Source organism: Tinamus guttatus, unplaced genomic scaffold (genome assembly GCF_059628265.1).
Source record: "Tinamus guttatus ecotype Peru unplaced genomic scaffold, ASM5962826v1 Tinamus_guttatus_pri_ptg000040l, whole genome shotgun sequence".
Taxonomy (NCBI): domain Eukaryota; kingdom Metazoa; phylum Chordata; class Aves; order Tinamiformes; family Tinamidae; genus Tinamus; species Tinamus guttatus.
This window is the reverse complement of record NW_028288574.1, coordinates 434074-452727: the sequence shown is the minus strand read 5'-3', so window position 1 is coordinate 452727 and position 18654 is coordinate 434074.

Below are 18654 nucleotides of genomic sequence, written 5' to 3'. Positions count from 1 at the left end.
GATTGGTTAGTAGTTTTTGTAAGAGTGTAATAATGTTTATGTAGGATTTTCCCTTTGCAGAAAGTGAGGCAGAGGCACAGAGAATGTTTTCCGCAGGCCTGAGCTTCAGCAGGGTTTCTCCTCTCCCGTAGGAGCACTTCTGCATGCAAGAAAAGCCTGAGAAGGCTTAGGATGAAGGAAGAGGTGGAGAAGGAGGTGGTGAAGTAGATGGCGGAGGAGGTGGAGGAGGAGGTGGTGGAGGAGGAGGCGGAGGAGGAGAAGGCGGCGGAGGAGGCGGAGGCGGGGCAAGAGGAGGAAAAGCCTCTTTTCAGTGATTGGTTGGTAGTTTTCATAAGTGTGTAATAATGTTTATTGAAGATTTTCCCTTTCCAGAGTCTGAGACAAGAGCAGTGAGAATGTTTTCCGCAGGCGTGAGCTCCATGAGGCTTTCCCTTCTTCTGTAGGAGCGTTTCTCCCTGCAAGAAAAGCCTGAGAAGGCTTAGGATGAGGAAGAGGTGGAGGAGAAGGTGGTGAAGGCGACGGCGGAGGAGGTGGAAGAGGAGGAAGAGGAGGAGGAGGCGGAGGAGGAGGAGGCGGAAGAGGTGGAGGCGGAGGAGGAGGGGGAAGAGGAGGAGAAGCTTCTTGACAGTGATTGGTTAGTAGTTTGCATAACATTGTAATATTGTTTAGTTAACATTTCCTCTTTCTGAATAAGAGCTTTGAAGGATATTGAGCTGGGTCATGGTCTTATTGGCCAGTGGCCATAGCTGAGTTTTGTAGCGAAGAGTGTCCCTGGTGTTACACGGAAGATGGGTTTTCCTGCCAAGTTTGCAAAGTGTAGAAAGATGTGTGGCAAATGTGTGTAGTTGTGGGGCAGGCTTTGCAGGCCGTCCTTTTTAACCAGTGTGAACTTTGTGTTTTAGTGAGGAAGCCATGGGAAGAGAGTGGAGGAGCCGTGTGTTGTGGTAAATGCAGAGGGCGTAACTGTTCGCTGCGGAGTGCAAGGAAGGCTGCGTAATTGTCGGCAGATCCGTGGTGAGTAGAGCAAGAGGCCAAGAAGCCTGAGCATGACGAGGCTGTGTCTTGTGCTGTAGGAGCCATTTTGTCGGAAATGCAAGGCTGAGGAGGCTTGGGATGAAGAAGAGGTGGAAGAAGCGAAGGAGGATGAGGATGAGGAGGAGGTGAAGGAGGAGGCGGAGGAGGCAGAGGCGGCGGAGGAGGCGGAGGCGGGGGACGAGGAGGAAAAGCCACTTTCCAGTGGTGTGTTGGTAGTTTACATAGCGTTGTAATAATGTTTGTTTAATATTTTCCCTTTTCTAGAGAGTGGGAGCCTCCCACTGAGGCTCTTTTGCACAGGCTTGAGCATGAGCTGTCCTTGTGTCCTCCTGTAGGAATGTTTCTCCTGGCAAGAAAAGCCTGAGGAGTGTGAGGACGAGGAAGAAGTTGAGGAGGAGGAGGCGGAAGAGGAGGAGGAGCTGGAAGTGGAAGTGGAGGGAAAGGCGGAGGCAAGTAGGAGGAGGAGGTGGAGGAAGAGGTAGAGGAGGCAGAAGAGGAGGCATAGGAGAAGGAAGAGGCAGAACAGTGCGAGGTGGAGGAGGAGGCGGTGCAAGAGGCAGAGGAGGGTGAAGAGGAGTAAAAGCCTCTTGAGAGTGATTGGTTAGTAGCTTTTGTAAGAGTGTAATAATGTTTCTTGAAGATTTTCCCTTTGCAGAGAATGTGCCAGAGGCACTGAGAATGTTTTCCACAGGCGTGAGCTTCAGCAGGCTTTCCCCTCTTCTGTAGGAGCGCTTCTGCGTGCAAGAAAAGCCTGAGAAGGCTTAGGATAAGGAAGAGGTGGAAGAGGCAAAGGAGGAGGCGGAAAAGGCGGAGGTGGAGGAGGAGGAGGCGGAGGAGGAGGAAGGGGAAGAGGCTGAGGCGGAGGAGGCGGAGGCGGAGGAGGAGAAGGCGGTGGAGGAGGCAGAGGCAGGGCAAGAGGAGGAAAAGCCTTTTTACAGTGATTGGTTAGTAGTTTTCATAAGTGTGTAATAATGTTTATGGAAGATTTTCCCTTTCCAGAGTGTGAGACAAGAGCAGTGAGAATGTTTTCCACAGGCGTGAGCTTCATGAGGCTTTTCCTTCTTCTGTAGGAGCGTTTCTCCCTGCAACAAAAGCCTGGGAAGCCTTAGGATGAGGAAGAGGCGGAGGAGGAGGTGGTGAAGGAGACGGAGGAGGCGGAGGAGGCGGAGGAGGCGGAGGAGGCGGAGGAGGCGGAGGAGGCGGAGGAGGCGGAGGAGGCGGAGGCGGAGGAGGCGGAGGCGGAGGAGGCGGAGGCGGAGGAGGAGGCGGAGGAGGAGGAGGAGGAGGAGGAGGAGGCGGCGGCGTGGGAAGAGTTGGAAAAGCCTCTTTACACTGATTGGTTAGTAGTTTTTGTAAGAGTGTAATAATGTTTATGTAGGATTTTCCCTTTGCAGAAAGTGAGGCAGAGGCACAGAGAATGTTTTCCGCAGGCCTGAGCTTCAGCAGGGTTTCTCCTCTCCCGTAGGAGCACTTCTGCATGCAAGAAAAGCCTGAGAAGGCTTAGGATGAGGAAGAGGTGGAGGAGGAGGTGGTGAAGTAGATGGCGGAGGAGGTGGAGGAGGAGGTGGTGGAGGAGGAGGCGGAGGAGGAGAAGGCGGCGGAGGAGGCGGAGGCGGGGCAAGAGGAGGAAAAGCCTCTTTTCAGTGATTGGTTGGTAGTTTTCATAAGTGTGTAATAATGTTTATTGAAGATTTTCCCTTTCCAGAGTCTGAGACAAGAGCAGTGAGAATGTTTTCCGCAGGCGTGAGCTCCATGAGGCTTTCCCTTCTTCTGTAGGAGCGTTTCTCCCTGCAAGAAAAGCCTGAGAAGGCTTAGGATGAGGAAGAGGTGGAGGAGAAGGTGGTGAAGGCGACGGCGGAGGAGGTGGAAGAGGAGGAAGAGGAGGAGGAGGCGGAGGAGGAGGAGGCGGAAGAGGTGGAGGCGGAGGAGGAGGGGGAAGAGGAGGAGAAGCTTCTTGACAGTGATTGGTTAGTAGTTTGCATAACATTGTAATATTGTTTAGTTAACATTTCCTCTTTCTGAATAAGAGCTTTGAAGGATATTGAGCTGGGTCATGGTCTTATTGGCCAGTGGCCATAGCTGAGTTTTGTAGCGAAGAGTGTCCCTGGTGTTACACGGAAGATGGGTTTTCCTGCCAAGTTTGCAAAGTGTAGGAAGATGTGTGGCAAATGTGTGTAGTTGTGGGGCAGGCTTTGCAGGCCGTCCTTTTTAACCAGTGTGAACTTTGTGTTTTAGTGAGGAAGCCATGGGAAGAGAGTGGAGGAGCCGTGTGTTGTGGTAAATGCAGAGGGCGTAACTGTTCGCTGCGGAGTGCAAGGAAGGCTGCGTAATTGTCGGCAGATCCGTGGTGAGTAGAGCAAGAGGCCAAGAAGCCTGAGCATGACGAGGCTGTGTCTTGTGCTGTAGGAGCCATTTTGTCGGAAATGCAAGGCTGAGGAGGCTTGGGATGAAGAAGAGGTGGAAGAAGCAAAGGAGGATGAGGATGAGGAGGAGGTGAAGGAGGAGGCGGAGGAGGCGGAGGCGGCGGAGGAGGCGGAGGCGGGGGACGAGGAGGAAAAGCCTCTTTCCAGTGGTGTGTTGGTAGTTTACATAGCGTTGTAATAATGTTTGTTTAATATTTTCCCTTTTCTAGAGAGTGGGAGACTCCCACTGAGGCTCTTTTGCACAGGCTTGAGCATGAGCTGTCCTTGTGTCCTCCTGTAGGAATGTTTCTCCTGGCAAGAAAAGCCTGAGGAGTGTGAGGACGAGGAAGAAGTTGAGGAGGAGGAGGCGGAAGAGGAGGAGGAGCTGGAAGTGGAAGTGGAGGGAAAGGCGGAGGCAAGTAGGAGGAGGAGGTGGAGGAAGAGGTAGAGGAGGCAGAAGAGGAGGCATAGGAGAAGGAAGAGGCAGAACAGTGCGAGGTGGAGGAGGAGGCGGTGCAAGAGGCAGAGGAGGGTGAAGAGGAGTAAAAGCCTCTTGAGAGTGATTGGTTAGTAGCTTTTGTAAGAGTGTAATAATGTTTCTTGAAGATTTTCCCTTTGCAGAGAATGTGCCAGAGGCACTGAGAATGTTTTCCACAGGCGTGAGCTTCAGCAGGCTTTCCCCTCTTCTGTAGGAGCGCTTCTGCGTGCAAGAAAAGCCTGAGAAGGCTTAGGATAAGGAAGAGGTGGAAGAGGCAAAGGAGGAGGCGGAAAAGGCGGAGGTGGAGGAGGAGGAGGCGGAGGAGGAGGAAGGGGAAGAGGCTGAGGCGGAGGAGGCGGAGGCGGAGGAGGAGAAGGCGGTGGAGGAGGCAGAGGCAGGGCAAGAGGAGGAAAAGCCTTTTTACAGTGATTGGTTAGTAGTTTTCATAAGTGTGTAATAATGTTTATGGAAGATTTTCCCTTTCCAGAGTGTGAGACAAGAGCAGTGAGAATGTTTTCCACAGGCGTGAGCTTCATGAGGCTTTTCCTTCTTCTGTAGGAGCGTTTCTCCCTGCAACAAAAGCCTGGGAAGCCTTAGGATGAGGAAGAGGCGGAGGAGGAGGTGGTGAAGGAGACGGAGGAGGCGGAGGCGGAGGCGGAGGAGGCGGAGGCGGAGGAGGCGGAGGCGGAGGAGGCGGAGGCGGAGGAGGCGGAGGAGGCGGAGGAGGAGGAGGCGGAGGAGGAGGAGGAGGAGGAGGCGGAGGAGGAGGAGGCGGAGGAGGAGGAGGAGGAGGAGGCGGAGGAGGAGGAGGCGGAGGAGCGAGGAGGAGGAGGAGGAGGAGGAGGAGGAGGAGGCGGCGGCGTGGGAAGAGTTGGAAAAGCCTCTTTACACTGATTGGTTAGTAGTTTTTGTAAGAGTGTAATAATGTTTATGTAGGATTTTCCCTTTGCAGAAAGTGAGGCAGAGGCACAGAGAATGTTTTCCGCAGGCCTGAGCTTCAGCAGGGTTTCTCCTCTCCCGTAGGAGCACTTCTGCATGCAAGAAAAGCCTGAGAAGGCTTAGGATGAGGAAGAGGTGGAGGAGGAGGTGGTGAAGTAGATGGCGGAGGAGGTGGAGGAGGAGGTGGTGGAGGAGGAGGCGGAGGAGGAGAAGGCGGCGGAGGAGGCGGAGGCGGGGCAAGAGGAGGAAAAGCCTCTTTTCAGTGATTGGTTGGTAGTTTTCATAAGTGTGTAATAATGTTTATTGAAGATTTTCCCTTTCCAGAGTCTGAGACAAGAGCAGTGAGAATGTTTTCCGCAGGCGTGAGCTCCATGAGGCTTTCCCTTCTTCTGTAGGAGCGTTTCTCCCTGCAAGAAAAGCCTGAGAAGGCTTAGGATGAGGAAGAGGTGGAGGAGAAGGTGGTGAAGGCGACGGCGGAGGAGGTGGAAGAGGAGGAAGAGGAGGAGGAGGCGGAGGAGGAGGAGGCGGAAGAGGTGGAGGCGGAGGAGGAGGGGGAAGAGGAGGAGAAGCTTCTTGACAGTGATTGGTTAGTAGTTTGCATAACATTGTAATATTGTTTAGTTAACATTTCCTCTTTCTGAATAAGAGCTTTGAAGGATATTGAGCTGGGTCATGGTCTTATTGGCCAGTGGCCATAGCTGAGTTTTGTAGCGAAGAGTGTCCCTGGTGTTACACGGAAGATGGGTTTTCCTGCCAAGTTTGCAAAGTGTAGGAAGATGTGTGGCAAATGTGTGTAGTTGTGGGGCAGGCTTTGCAGGCCGTCCTTTTTAACCAGTGTGAACTTTGTGTTTTAGTGAGGAAGCCATGGGAAGAGAGTGGAGGAGCCGTGTGTTGTGGTAAATGCAGAGGGCGTAACTGTTCGCTGCGGAGTGCAAGGAAGGCTGCGTAATTGTCGGCAGATCCGTGGTGAGTAGAGCAAGAGGCCAAGAAGCCTGAGCATGACGAGGCTGTGTCTTGTGCTGTAGGAGCCATTTTGTCGGAAATGCAAGGCTGAGGAGGCTTGGGATGAAGAAGAGGTGGAAGAAGCGAAGGAGGATGAGGATGAGGAGGAGGTGAAGGAGGAGGCGGAGGAGGCGGAGGCGGCGGAGGAGGCGGAGGCGGGGGACGAGGAGGAAAAGCCTCTTTCCAGTGGTGTGTTGGTAGTTTACATAGCGTTGTAATAATGTTTGTTTAATATTTTCCCTTTTCTAGAGAGTGGGAGCCTCCCACTGAGGCTCTTTTGCACAGGCTTGAGCATGAGCTGTCCTTGTGTCCTCCTGTAGGAATGTTTCTCCTGGCAAGAAAAGCCTGAGGAGTGTGAGGACGATGAAGTTGAGGAGGAGGAGGCGGAAGAGGAGGAGGAGATGGAAGTGGAAGTGGAGGGAGAGGCGGAGGCAAGTAGGAGGAGGAGGTGGAGGAAGAGGTAGAGGAGGCAGAAGAGGAGGCATAGGAGAAGGAAGAGGCAGAGCAGTGCGAGGCAGAGGAGGAGGCGGTGCAAGAGGCAGAGGAGGGGGAAGAGGAGGAAAACCTCTTGAGAGTGATTGGTTAGTACCTTTGTAAGAGAGTAATAATGTTTCTTGAAGATTCTCTTTGTAGAGAATGAGCCAGAGCCACAGGCGTGAGCTTCAGCAGGCTTACCCCTCTTCTGTAGGAGCCCTTCTGCGTGCAAGAAATGCCTGAGAAGGCTTAGGATGAGGAAGAGGTGGAAGAGGCAAAGGAGGAGGCGGAAAAGGCGGAGGTGGAGGAGGAGGAGGTGGAGGAGGAGGCAGAGGAGGAGGAGGAGGTGGCAGCGGCGGAGGAGGCAGAGGCGGGGGAAGAGGAGGAAAAGCCTCTTTACACTGATTGGTTGGTAGTTTTCGTAAGAGTGTAATAATGTTTATTCAGGACTTTCCAGAGTCTGAGGCAGCAGCACTCAGTATCTTTTCTACAGGCGTGAGCTTCATGAGGCTTTCCCTTCTTCTGCAGGAGCGTTTTTCCCTGCAAGAAAAGCCTGGGAAGGCTTAGGATGAGGAAGAGGTGGAGGAGGAGGTGGTGAAGGCCACGGCGGAGGAGGTGGAGGAGGATGAAGGAGGAGGAGGAGTACCTCTAGGCAGTGCTCAAGTGTGTTTGCAGGGACGAGGTCGTCTTGAAAGGACACCTAGGTTGTGCCAAAGTCCGATGGAAAGCATTAGGTCCAATGGCAAGGACCATTAGTGCTCCCCCTTTTTTGTGTCCCCCACCTCCCTTTTTTTTTAGCCAGGCCATTGACAATAAGAGCTGCCATGATTTCCGCTTCAGTCTTCTCCTCGAGGCCTACAAATTTTATTCATATAAGTAATTATATTTATTCATATACATATATATATATATTCATATTAGATTTGAATAAAGGCTCCTGTGAGCTTACATGGACACATACGAGCTTCAGAAGTCCTCAACGCACTCCAGTGGGCTCGCATGGGCTCCTAAAAGCTTTTAAGAGCATCTATGGCTTTGTAAGGACTTGCATGGCCCTGTGTAAGTTTTGAAGGCTTTTCAGGGCTCCTTTGGGCTAATACAGTCTCATTAGACGCCTCAACAGGGTCTTGTGGGCTCGCAAGGACCTGTACAAGCTTGTAGGGGCCTCAGTATGCTCCTGCAGCCTCGCACGGGCTCATACAAGCTTGTAAAGTTCTCTGTAGGCTCCTGCTCCCTCGAATGAGCCCATAGAAACTTGTAAAGCCTTCAATGGGCTTTTCTAACCTCACAGGGGCTTGTAACAGGCCTCCACAGGCTCATGCAGGCTCACTAGGGCTCATACAAGCTTATAAAGGCCTCAACTGGCTCCTGTGGTCTTGCACGGTGTCAAAAGAGTCTTCCATGGGCTTCCGCAGGCTCACACGGGCCTGTACAAGGCTTTAAGGGTGTCAGTGTGCTCCTGTGCACTCGCACAGTCCTGTTCAAGTCTATAAAGACTTTCACAGGCTCCTTAAAGCTTGCATGGACCCATACAGCTTGTAATGTCCTCCATGGGCTCCTAAGGACTCCCAGGACCGTGTACAAGCTTGTAACGGCCTCTACAGTCTCCTGCAGGCTCGCACAGGCCTGTGCAAGCTTGTGAAGGCCTCGATGGGCTCCTGTGTCCTTTGCGGCCCCGTGAGAGCTTGTAAGGGACTCCTGCTTGGAGACAGTGACTGTGGCCGGGCAGGGGGGTCTGTGGTGGCTCCCCGAGCTTGTGGTCGGGGGAGATACCCCTGGGTGGGGGGCACTGGGGTGATGGCGAGTGAGCAGCCACAGTGTCTCCCTGTGCTGTCGCTGCAGCTCAGCGGAGCAGGCGTCACACCGAGGTCCCCTGTGCACGACTGGCAGAAGGGCAATGGGAGGGCGATAAAGCTCTGTCCGTGTGGGGCGGCGTCAGCCGTGTCCAGGCTCTGTGGGCTCCTGCACTGGACATGGCCCTGCCGCCACCGCCAGGATGTGGCCCTGGTGACCGTGGTCGGGCCCTGCCGCAGGACACAGCCTGAGGGGGAAGAGTGGTGAGAGCGGGGACAGCGCGGGCAACTGGAAGGTGCCTGGGGACACCGGGAGGTGCCGGGGACACAGGCGGGCAGGGGCCAAGGGAACACACAGGTGCCTGGGGACGGCTCTCCCGGGGCTTCCTGTACTGCCCTTCTCCTCTTCCCCACTCTTCCTTGCTCCCTCTTGCCCCTTCCTCTCTTGCTCTGACTCTTCCTCCTCGTCTCTTCTCCGCTTCCCGCCATTCCCCGTTTCTCCCGCCCTTTCCCCGTTGCTGCTGCTCCCGCGGCGGCCGCCAGGCGGCGCCGTGCGAGGGCGAGCGGCGCGGCGGGTGCGGGCGGGGCCGGAAGCGGAACCGAGGCCGGGACCAGAGCGGGACCAGCGGCAGGAACCGAGTGTGAGGGGAGCTCCGGTTCTGCCCGGAGAGCGCCGGGAGCCGCGGGACCGGCACGGCGGGGCGGTCGCTGCCGGCGCCGGGAAGTAAAGGCCGAAGGGCCGGAGCGCAGCGGCCGCCCGCCCGCCTCAGGGCTGCCCCGCGCCGCGGGCTGGGCCCGGCCCGCCCGGAGGGGGAACCCCGAGCCGGGTCCCGAGCATGACCCGTCCCGATCCCCTTCCCGCCCCCGCGCACATGGGGCTGGGGAGGGCCGGGCCGGGGGACTATGGGATGAGAACAGGGGCGAAGGGGCAGCCTGGGGGGCTGCAGCTCTGGGCTCCCCCGGGGGCTGCTTGGGGGTTCAGAAATGGAGGTTCCCTCCTGTGTTTCTGGGCCCCCATCCCTGCTCCTGGGGCTGGTTCGGGAGCTCAGGAAGGGAGGGGGACTCAGTCCTGGGGTTCTGGTGCTTGGGGACAGGCCCGGGAGAAGGACCAGGCCTGGGGTTTAGAAAGGACAGCAAAATCCTGAGGCTTGGGGGCTCAGGCTCCTTTCTGGGTTCCCACCAACCTCCTGAGCTGCTTTGGAGCTGCCTTTTGGAGCTCCAAAACAGGCTCAGTCCTGTATTTTGTGGCTCTGAAACGGAGGGGACAACTTCTGCCTCAGTGGAGCTGGAAAAGCCCCGAGCGTTTGGGGGTGCCTGGGGCTCTGCAAGGGCAGCTCCATCCTGCTTTTTGGGAGCTCCAGAGGCTGCTTGGGGCTGGGTCTTCCTCCCTGAGCTCCCAAACAGCCCCTGAGGCCCCAGAGCTGCAGGATGGAACCTGTTCCCAAGTGCTGCCTTCCTGGGCCTTCCCCCCAGGCTCAGGAGGTGGTTTGGGGCCTCCACAATGGAGACTTAAGTGCTGCATTTTTGGGGCCCCAAAGCAGCTCTGGGGGCTGGTCGGAGGGCTCGGGAATGCAGGCAGAGTCCTGGATTTCTGGGTTCAAAGCCAGGCTCTGAGGGTTGTTTGCGGGCTCAGAAACAGAGGTCAAGTGCTGCATTTTTGCTGCTCAGAACCGGGTGTCTTACACAGGTTTCAGAGGTCAGAAACAGAGGCCACGTCCTGCGTTTTGGGGGCTCCAAAGCAGCTTCCTGTGTCTGGTTGTAGCGCTCAGAAATTGAGACTTAAGTTGTGCGTTTTGGAGCTTGAAAATGGAGACTAAGGCGTCTGTTTTCAGCCCCAAAACAGAGGCCCTAAGGTTGGGAGGGCAATCCCCTTAGTGTGGGTAAGAGGTGGGCAGGGGGCTGGGCTGGATGGGGGGTGGTTGGGCACATGGTCCCTTTGCGGGTGCCACGACGGCAGGGAAGCCCCCATGCGCCAGACTGAACCTTTGCGCATGACTTAGAATATGCAGCAAAAGGTGCTTTGGGGACCCCCCTTTTCCAGTGTTTGTGCAACTCCCGGACTCGTTAGTGACTAGGGAGGGACTGCTAATGAGCCAGTTAATTCAATTAACTGTTCATGAGCCAATCATTCAGTGTGCATGAACTATTAAAGGTGATGTCAGGAGGCAAGTTGTGACAGTGACTGATTTACAGCCTTGGCAGCTGGGAACGTTGCAGGCCCAACTGTGGAGTGGGAGAGAGACAAGTCCAGCAGACACCATGGGGTCAGTCCAACATTTTATTCAAGGTTCAGACAGTCCTCCCAGCTCAGAGCTAGTGAATCATTACTCATCAGGGAGTCAGCACACATTCAGTATCCATAAGGGAACTGCTCGATCAGGACAAGCCATCAGCAGGGAAGTGACACGGGGGAAGCGAGGAGTCACCATCAGCCAACACTTCCAAAGCCCCATAAACAAGTTGTTCTTTATCCCATAAATGAGTTTACCGAGGTAAACCTGTTTCTCTGTTAGATCTGATTTATCACATAAAATCAACAAGATATTTAGATACATTAGACCATTTAAGCAAGTTGGTTTATCACAAACAAAATTAACAAGATATTCGCATCAATCAGCTAACCAAGCTTTGGTTATTTTACCTTGCAGTTCACACACGGGTTATGGGGCAGTGGCACAGACGCTGGCAGCGCCACGCAGCCCCTATGGATTCCATAGGCGCTGGGCTCGATGCACACGAGCCCCGTGCACCCCATCCCCTGCCCCGAGCCCCCGCGCTCGTTACTCACCGGCTGCAGCGCTCGGGGGGCTCCGGCGCTGCGCGGGGACTGGGCCGAGCCCCGGCCGGGCCGGGACCGCGCTCGGTGCCGCCGCTCGGAACCGCCAGCGCTGCCCGGCCGGGCCTGACGTCCCCGGCTCGGCCCGGCCCCGGCCCCGGGGCTCCCGACCCTCTCCAGGCAGACCCGGGACCTGCGGCTGCTCCCGCTCCGCTCCCGGCTCCGTTTGTGGCTCCGATCCGGATCCGGTTCCGGCACCGCCCCTCGGCGCCGCCTGGCGGCCGCTCCCAGTCCATCCCGGCCCATCCCGGCGCTGGGGGCGATGGAGCCTCCCGTCCTGTCACCCCTCTGGGCCCCACTGGCGCGGCCGGTGTCCTCGGGATGAGCGGGGACAGCCCCGCGCCCAGGGCGAGTGTCACCCGCGGGAGACACGGGCAGGGCCTGCGCTGTGACACCCCCAGCTCCAAGGAGCAGCAGGGCCCGAACGGAACGGAGACCAGGAACGGGCGCCCCAGGGCACGGGCGCCTCGTGTGCTGGTCTGGAGGGGATGCACAGGGACAGGACACCCCAGTCCCGGCCTGTGCGGGGGGCAGCAGCTCCCGGCTGCTCTCCCGGAGGACACGGAGCCAGCCCAGAGCACGGGGACACAGGGTGGATCAGCCCAGGGAGCACCAGGCCGAGCTCCCGTGCGGAGCCGGAGCTCCCAGCGCCGGGAGCATCGCGGGACGCTCTGCCCCGCTGCCCTGCTCCACAGCGGGCGCCCGGGACGGGGCTCCCGCCCCGCTTTTCGGTCTCAGTTACCCTCGCGATGTTGATGGGAGTCTCCAGCAGAGACTTGATGGTATCAGTGTCCAGCCTCTCAGCTATCCGATAATCCCTGCACTGCCAAAACAGCGTCTACGGGTGTTTTCTCTCTCCCAATCCACTGCTGCACTTGCAATATTCCTACTTGACAATGTCGTAAAACGATCACAGTCACGACTTGCATATTGGCATCATATTTAATAGCGCATCCGCACTGAATGATTAGCTCATTAACAGTCCCTCCCTAGGAACGAACGAGTCCAGTAGCTGTGCAAACACTGGACAAGGCGGGGGTCCCCAAAGTGCCTTTCCCTGTGTGTTCTAAGTCAAACGTGAAGGTTTGGCCTGGTGCTCTGCAACCAGGCCCAGGGACCTCTTTTTGAGCATCAGAAATCCTGTGCTTAGCCTCACTTCCAGAGCTCAGAAATGCAGGACTTTTAACCTCTCTTTCTAAACCGGCACCACAGCCCCAGGAACACGTTTTCAGGTTCCCAAAATGCAGCATTTGGCCACCCTTCCTGAGCCCCCAGGCTGCCCTAGGACCAGGGTGGGGAAGGGCCGGGACACAAGGCTTAAACGGGGAGGGGAGATCCTGCAATTTGGGGTCTGAAATAAGAGGGCTGGGGGCTGTTACAGGTCAGATGGAACTGAAGGGCTGAATCGCCCATTTCTGAGCACCCAGAGCAGCCTCCTGAACCCATGTGGGAGCCCCAGAAACGCAACATTCGGGCAGGGAGGCAAAGACCCTCCAACCTGCCCCATCAGCCCCTTTCTGGGGACTGGAGCGGCCGCGCAGGCGCCAGCAGGGCCCGCCCCCGGCTCCGACCCGATGGAGGCCCCGCCCCCGCCCTCGGTGGCCACGCCCCCTTTTCTCTGGCCACGCCCCTGCCCCCAGCAGGCATGGGCGGTGCGCTCATTAGCATCTCATCAGCATCTCATCAGCATCTCATTACTCTGCAGCGGGAACCCAAACGCCTCTGGGCCCCTGAACAGCCGTTTTGGTCCTGTCGTCGCTGTCCCTGGCTGCGCCCCCCCCCGCAGTCCATTCCACCCCTGCTCCTCTGATCCCTGCCTCTCCACATGGACCAGTTTTGCCCCTCCGACTTTGCCAGGCAGACAACAGAGCTAAAACGGCTCTTCTTAGGATTCATTGTGGCCTCATTACCACAAAATTTGCATCTCATTAGCATCTCACCACTCCCAGGACGCAACAGCAACACATCTCTGAGCTCCAGAGCGCTTTAGCACACCCCAAGGTGACACCGTTGCTGTTCTGTCCCCTCAACAGCCACGGCAGCTCGCGTGGCACTTCCCCAGTCCCGCTTGCCCTCTGTGACACTGAGTCACAACCCTCTTTCCCTGTCACGATGGGGCCCAGCCGACGACAGGCGCATTCATGACACGTGTGGGGCCAGAGGCGGGGCCAGGGCCCCGGGGGGGCGGAGCTGAAAGAATGGGCGGAGCCTAAGGGCAGGGCGGAGCCAGACAGGGGCACAGCAGAAGGCCACACTGTTCTTTTTAGCTTCTAGTCTTCAGGCACCCAAATCTACCTGTTTCTGCCGGAAATCATAGATGCTGTCCGTTGAGCTGAATATTCACTTTGGAGAGACCTATTTCTAACCACACGACATAGGAGTCTTGAGAAGTTACAGAGGTCTCTGCTAGATCCTAGATGTCTGCATGGTTATCCCGTTGTGAGTTCAATAATTCCTCAGTCTGCCTCAGCTGTGGGTCCTGTCTTTGCAGATCAGAGTAAAAAATACTGTTATATTCAAGATGAATCCTGTTTCTTCTAAAATTTCTGTAGCCTTTGTCTTTGAAGCTGGTGTTGCATGATTTTCATCTTCAACACTTGATAACTAGAACGAATGTCATTCCAGTGACGATCACGCTGATTCCATCTCCTTTGTGTCAAGGGTTGTACAGTCACATTCCAGAGATTAGCAGTTGTTTGGAAAAGATGCTGTTTATTCTAAATAGTGAAGACAGAGCAATACAGAGTATTCTTGTAGGGTGGGCTGAATCTGGACTATAACTATATATTTTGCTAATTGAGAAGAAAAAATGGAAGCTTTGACCAAAAAAATATTTCCACAAAATACGGCTGCCTTTCTCATGAAATTTTTGGAGTTTTTTTTTTTTTCTTCTGTGAGAAAGTCCAAAAATTATGATATTTTGATTCTAAAATGCCACTGTCCTATGTTGACTACTGTGTGGTAATCTATGGCTGTGGTGTCAGGAAGGAATTGCAGACTAATAGGTCATCATAATCTCTGCATAACCCATGGCGCACATTAGTTCCTGTGCAATTGGAATGCTGAGAGTCATTAAAAATGGTAAGAATCCCCTTTTAACCATCAATATTTGTTTCCTGCATAGTCATTAAGCGCAGAAATGAGAGAGGTAAGCTTTGTGCTGGAAGCTAAAAAATCATTTATTCTTGGACACATGCCAGGGTTTTTTCATTCCCCTTAAGCCCTGCCTGCTCTTTCCCCCAGTCCTGTAGATTCCATGTTTGAATGACAAATACTTTACCTCATAAAATAACAACAAAGAAGAATAAACTAAATAAATGAGTTTCTTGCATTTTATGTTATACTGAGGAAAAAAAAAAAAGAAAAAAGAAGTGGGATAATGCTTAAAAGCACCACAGTGATCACCTGTTTCAGAGACAGAGTTTAATAACAGTGATGCAGGATGCCCCATGCCTCAGTCCCAGGAGGATTTAGGCATCCTCTCAAGCATATTTAAATACGGCTGTATTTTCCTTATAGAAACTTGATCTATGGACCCTCTAGGCATAAGTTATCCCTAGTGCTTCAAGGACAAAGTCACCAGATCACCAAGCTTGTGCTGTTAGAGGGAATGGGAACGTCACAGTCACAGAGCATCACGGTTGTGCAGACAAAACCACGAAAAAACACTATGGTCCTGGGTTGGTTTAATGAGCTGAAATGTTTCCTTGTGTGCCAGCCCTGAACAAAATAGATCATTCATGTTTTCCCTGCATATAATGGAAACCAGAATTGCCACTATTGAAAATTTCCTGCAGGCTTCCGCTCTGAAAGTACATTTTGCTCTTCTGTTTGCAAAGTGCTTTACAAAATATTACCGAAGGGCCCTGCATTTCGGCTTTAGGACCTATCCAATCAATGCACCCATGTTTACCAGCAATGAGTTCTGGAATAAATGCCTTGCTCTGGCTTCCTCAAAAACACACCTGCAGTAAAATAATCTTTTGGATACACTGCATTAAAGCAATCTTTCAGATACAATGTGATTAGAGGAGGTCAAGTGTATCCCACATCTAGGAGGTGCAGAAGGGGAATGTGCCTGGACAGGCAGCCACTGGAAACCAGGGGACTGGTCATACAGGGAGGTCCCTTTGAACCCTCTCACTTCTACGATTTATATTATATTACATTACAGTTTCTTGGAGATGTTGGGGGGGGGGTCTTACCTCGTTTTTTTCAAGACTGCAGCACATCATGGGACTGAGGCAGTGTTTAGGTTCAGATGGTGTATGTTTATTGTATAATGTTTCAAGCTAACCTGGAGATTTTCATACGTATAACTAATGGGAATAATACATTAAGGAAGTCCTCCAAATGGCTTATACCTACTTATAACAGCATTTTCCCTCTGTATCCCGAAGCATCCTTTTGTAATTCAGAATTATGTCCACTGCAGGGTTAAACCAGTAGGCTGTGAAGGGAACACTCCGAGCTCTGCTTTCATTTTACCACTTTTCCTATTGTTTTTACAGCTCACATCCTTGGCTGAAGAACTGCTTATCTTACAGGTCAGCAAATGGCACTTGCTTTGCCAAGAGCTTGCTGTGTACTACCCCTGCTCTTGCATAGCTGCTTATCATCTGTCAACAAGGTTAAACTTCTGTTATATCAACATCGGCTTCAGAAAATTAATGAAATAACCAATAGGGAAAAATAAAAAGGAAAAAATGTAAAACATCCAACAGATATGCAGGCTGTCTTTGCTTCCCAGCAGATAACCTAGAGACTGGTATAACCTGGCAGTCCTTCAGGATGAGGATACGGCCCACCGTGTTGAACTGGGTTGGATGTCAAGGATGTCAATGATTTCTGAAACATTTGTGTGTTGAGATTTCAAGTCTGGGAGCCCGGCATGAGATACCCCAATGAAGCAGATGCTCTGGATTTTCTGGAGTACTTGTGCACACAAACCTACGAGCCAAATCTGTGATTGGTGTCTATTAGGAGCAGGGTGCATGAAGGACACTGTAAGAGCATTTGGGGTCTTCCATACAGAAGGGGAAAATGAGAAAAGAGAAAAAAAGAATTGGATTTTCAGAGTAAGGAAGAAAAGTGGAAAGGGATTATATGGAAGGGGTAGTGGAAAGTAGGAAAATATATTGGCAGTGCATGGAAAATATGGAAAATCCATGTCTAAGGCTGGGGCTATGAAGTCTAGCTGAAAAAAAGGAGGAGAAAGGCTGTAAGGCTCCTCATGATGATTATAATGATTTGCCAGCTTTGTGCTTACTTCAAATCATTACTTAGTTCTAAAACTCGAAGATAATTCTCAATGCAGGGAGCAGAACCAAGTGTAAGCCTAACTGAAGCCTACGGACTGATGACCACCTCTATCTTCAGAGATGGAAAATAAATGTATAGAAATATTTTCAGACAACTATCTGAACTTTAGAAAAAATATTTTCCCTAATTGCCATTTTAAAATTATACTGTGTATTCCACTATAGTGACTAGGCTAATAACAAGCTAAACACCTTTTTCTGTAGAACTGGTGATTTTTGTTCTGGCCATGGATTTTTTATTAAAGGCTTAAGGCTTAAGGCTAAGTGGAGCAATACTAGGTTACATCTACATAGGTTTTTGCCTCAATTCCTGTACACATGCCAACACTTTCTAATTAATTAAAAAAAAATAACATTGATTTTGTACAGGAAATGGATTATTGATGAGTAGCAAGAATTCAAATAATTCAGTTAAACAAAATCCAGCACAGAGTCTAAGGCTTTTTCTCTGTTTGTGGCTAGGAAACATGATATACTAACACATCTCAAAGGACTTCTGCTACAGCTGTGCTTTGTTTTGTGCGGGTTTATGGCTTCTGAGAAACTATTCTGTGATCGTGGTAAGAACAAGCATCCCAACTGCATGGTCTTGCAATGGTGCTTCCCTAGGAACACCTCCTGCTTGGGGAAACGTGGCTGCACACGAGCTCTCAGGTCTATCATTGGTTGCAGGATACTCTCATCTCTGGAAAATAACTCTGAGAACAGGCACTTCATCCTAAAATATAGGCACAGAGCATCATTTCTGAGCACATACAGCCCAGCACAGCATCTTCAAGACGGCAGCAAAGAGGCAGGGGGAGAACACGCTCCCTGTACGCACAGGAGAGATAACCACAGCACCGCAGACACCACGGTGTGGAAAGCCTGTCTTCAATACAAGTGGTGGTGGAAAATAGCCTTGGCCTTGTGGCTCTTTGCAATTGTGGTTTGTTTCATTTCTGTTTTATTGCTCTCATAAAATCATAAAAATCAAAGCTCCCTGCTAGAAGTTATGAAATAAAGCAAGGACCATCCTTCTCATCCATCGTTTTAGATCGAGGCCATCCGCTTGTCTCCTACTGCCTCCGTCAACTAACCCTCTTCACACGGGCTCACACAGCTGAAAAAAGGCTCAGAAACGGTGATGGGCTGCAGATCCCAGCTCTGTGCCCCTGAAAACGGCCCAGCTAGCCCGGCTGGAGCGCGGCCGTGACCGGGGTTGGCCAACGCTGCTCCCCAGCTCAGCTGCACCCAACTCCTTGGGTCCCCTTGTCATAGAATCATAGAATCACAGAATGCTGAAGGTTGGAAGGGACCTCTAGAGTCATCTAGTCCAACCCCCTGCACACGCAGGGTCACCTAGAGCACGTGGCACAGGACTGCGTCCAAGTGGGTTTGGAAGATCTCCAGAGAAGGAGACTCCACAACCTCTCTGGGCAGCCTGTTCCAGTGCTCTGGCACCCTCACTGTTAAAAAAGTTTTCCTTAAGTTCCTGTGGAACTTTTGTCCACCCCCATCTGTACTCAACAATTTGCTTCTCCAGCTTTGCCACTTTTGTGTCAACTGGGTTCACATAGGGCCCCTTGTTTTGGCAACACAAGAAAAACTGTGGCTGTTGACATGGTTTTTGCTCAATTTAATTTATACCCTAAGAGCTGCAGTTCTAGAGAAAAGGATCTAAGTGGTTTAAATTGCTCTCTGGTGAGACTGGTGCTTTCCTTTCCATGGAAGGAACCAGGATGACCACGCTCTGTTTAAGAACAGTGAAGTGCTAAAGCTACTCGTGTGAATCTGGGCTGCATGGTCTCAAAAGGTAAGAAATTGCTTTTCGGTGCATGTTGAAACACAGAGCTAGGAAAAAAAAAATGACCAAAGAAACAAATTGGGAACTTCTGCACCTCCATCTCCTTCATGCTCCTGCTCCAGGCCAGATCCCCAGCGCTGCTCCACAGGCCTCACTCCATAGGGCTCATTCCATAGATCCCCTCTACACGTGAATGGAAACAGATGGACTCTGCCCCACTGGGACCAAGCTCCCTGCAAGGGCTCATGCAGCATAGGGGAAGCACAGATGATTCTGATTAAATATTATTAAACTTTGGCTGTTTTTCTAGCACTAATCTCTGACTTAATGTTCTAGCCACATAAGCAATAAACTATTTTGACACTAATGGTAGGCTTTGCAAGGAATTGTGTTGTTTTAAAAAATTGCTTTTAATTGCCATGCAGTCCTGGAGAATGTAATTATCTCATTGTTTGGAAGCTATAAAAATTACATTAAGAATTTATATAAATCAGCTTGATTTACCAGTTCTGTAGAAGCTACAATGAAACCACTGGAGAGATAAAATGTACTTTATGCAGCCTTACAGAACAACACAGGCCTGACAAA